Raw genomic sequence first — 2,941 nt, forward strand, 5'->3', positions numbered from 1 at the left:
AGTTCTTTGTGTTACTAAAAAAAAAAAAAAAAAAAAAAAAACTAACACAAATGAAAAGGCTATACTTTCTCTAAGTAAATACCAGGGGGAGGAAATGTGAGGTTAGAAGCCTTGTAATTCCCTTCACTGGGTAATAAAAACGTTGAGGGATGGCTTCTTGACAATATCTGTTTTTCATTTTCTCTTTCCCTCCATCTCGCACTTAGTTTTTATTTCTCTCGGACGTGTAGTTTATTGCCAGATCTTGTTATCGTGTACTTAAAAACCACTGTTCCTTGGGGACATGGCTCCCTCGTTTCTTTATAACAGAAAGGAATTTTAGTGGGATCTTGGGTGTTCCATCTGAAGGGAATTGTCCTGGACTAGTTTCAGAGCAGAGACCTCATGCCTATTCATCTGCCACCCTTGGCAACTCACACATGTCCCCCAGGAAGAGGCCAGCACAGTAGGAGTTGGCTTCCTCCTTCCCAGGATAATGTCCACTCAGTTGTCTCTTCCTTTTAAATCCTGAGTCAAGTATCAGAATGTTCTTTCCAGCTATGTCATGGAAATAACTGAGTGAGAAGATGTGTATTTATTTACTAGATGGACCTGGAGGGAAAGGAGGCAATCTATTGCTTTAGGGTTTGACTTATGTAGAGTCCCAGACAAAGACTATAGACCCCAAAATGAAGTACGGCTATCCTGAATATTGTCATAGTTATGGATTGGCCTTTTCAAGCTCACATATAAACAGGTATGAGCTCATAATTCACCTGTGAGGGGGACACATCAGAATGTCTTGAGAAATATAAGGAACGAGTAAAGGATAGGCAAATATTCCAGAGCCTCTCCTTTTCTAGTGAGATAATGAAACTCAAACGCTTAGTGTGCAATTATGGACCCACACATCTCTTTCTGGAAAGCCAGTGTGTGTATTCTGTCAAGCCTGCATTTTAATACAATTCTGCTAGTTGCCAAAGCCCTACTGAGTCGCTCTAACTCTGGATCTGTTGGGCAGTCGAACTTGCGAAATGAACGAATGGGAAGTCCAGTGCGTAGCCTCGACCTGGGGAAACCATTTACTTTAGAGAGTCACAGATTTTAGTTATATGACGGTTCTTCTTGCCCAAGTAAATGTGTGTGTGTGCAGGCATGTGTGTACACACAGTGGGAAAGGTGGTATGTGTAGTTATTACTGTTAATTTAGGGGAGATCCAGGTTTTGTAGAGCCTGAAGCTTATATAATTTGGGGGGCCCTCTGTAGGTAAAAGAATGAAAAATTATGAATACAAAATTAGGTATAAAAATGAGTATTTAGGAAGAGAAACAAGGGCCATAGGCAATGTCAGATTTTTAAAGTGACAATTACCAAATATAAAATAGAGAAGAATGACAGGCAGTTAATTAATAAACATATGACATACCTTTGTAATACTTCTCCCACTACATTTTTGATGGCACAGTCTATGATTGCCTCTTCACATAACAATAATTTTGTACTATTTTCTATATAGAAAAAGTAAAGATACTTTAATCTTTCTTCTAGCATAGTTTATTGAAATTTATTTTTTAACTATTTCTATCTGGAATACATAAAACAAGCAATTTCAAGCACAGCTGTACTCACTGCTACAGTTTTGGGTCTACAAATACTAGAATTTGTATTTTATTTGTATTTCACATAGTGCCCATTTAAAAATGTATGATGCATTTATAATGATATCTGTTTCATTATCGAGTACAGTTATGACAGGAGAGAACTGTTTTGTCCAGATGTTAACGAGGACTGGATTTTCTGCTTCAGATTTTACATGTCTGACGGCTGGAAGATTTTTCTATAGGCCAGCTTTCTCCTTTGTGCAATTCAAACCTTGTTTTTCTTCTAGTACCCCCATAACTCTTATGCCAGATGCCATGGGACACATTCTTATCATATATTCATGTCTCACATATTCATGTCACGACACAAGGTGAGTCAGCATAGTAAGCAGTGGGAGTATTCCTGGGGTGCCATTCTTACATTTGCATTAATAGCTAGCAATAACTTAACTATACACAGAAGTGGCCATGAACCCCATAAATATATTCCATGAACCCCAAACTAAAGGTATTCCTGAATTAACTTCTCTTTAGCCAGATTCTCAAAATATACCCTATGCTACTCCAATACTGACCTACCAGAGAGGGAGTGGGCATCCAAATGGAAAGATAGGAGTCTTAAAAGATCGTGATTAAAATATCTTTTGTGTGTGTGCCAATTTTACAGGCATATGACCATGTGAATAAAAATGAAGGCTCTTCCGAGGACTTTGAAAGGGAGCCCTGCAAGTGAGCGTCCCTAAAGCTTAACCATCATTAGCTTCATGGAAAGCCACCTCTGTTAATTATTTTAGAAAGGTCATCAGCTACCTCACTCAAGCATTAAGAAACTGACACCATATTTTATTATTACTTAGACTTGACTTTTAGGATAGGCAGATTTTATTACTTCCATTTCTTTTTCTTTCCTTTCTTCCTGCCTTCCTTTCTTTTCTATCTTTCGCAATTGCAGGGGCAGTGAATAAGTACCGCTTTTTTAAGTTATTTAATTCATTTGCTTTTCTTTCATTCTTTCTTTGCGTTCTCCCCACTTTTCCCCTCCACCCTCTCTTGACCTTTTTTTTCACCAGAAATACACTATTTATTTTCATGGGTGTTGCTACTGTCTCCAATTATCAGCTCCCTCTAGTTTGGGGGTGGGGAGTCCATGAAAGGAGGGGCCCTCACCTTTTCCTCAGGCTTGGCAAGGAGATGTTTGTGGCAGAGTCTGGAGAGAGAACTTGACAGTTAAGAGGAAGAACCTTCAGATTAATACCGGCTGTTTTGTTGTTGTTGTTGTTGTTGTTGTTGTTGTTGTTGTTGTTTTAGGTGAAGAGGTATTGCAGTGACTTCAGAGTGTAGAGCCGCTTTGCTGTCACAT

The 2,941-nt window shown here is 38.7% G+C and overlaps 1 long non-coding RNA gene across 1 annotated transcript in view; it reads right to left on the reverse strand.

Moving 5' to 3' along the window:
- Positions 1–2,941, reverse strand: part of LOC111739042 — a 6,905-nt gene extending 3,964 nt beyond the window's left edge. The window contains exons 1-2 of the long non-coding RNA XR_002780078.1: positions 2,749–2,941; positions 1,407–1,488 (exon numbers count right to left, since the gene is read on the reverse strand). This is a non-coding gene — a long non-coding RNA (uncharacterized LOC111739042). The remainder of the gene's footprint in view (positions 1–1,406; positions 1,489–2,748) is intronic.

This window comes from Pteropus vampyrus, unplaced genomic scaffold (genome assembly GCF_000151845.1).
Source record: "Pteropus vampyrus isolate Shadow unplaced genomic scaffold, Pvam_2.0 Scaffold46, whole genome shotgun sequence".
In the NCBI taxonomy this organism is placed as follows: domain Eukaryota; kingdom Metazoa; phylum Chordata; class Mammalia; order Chiroptera; family Pteropodidae; genus Pteropus; species Pteropus vampyrus.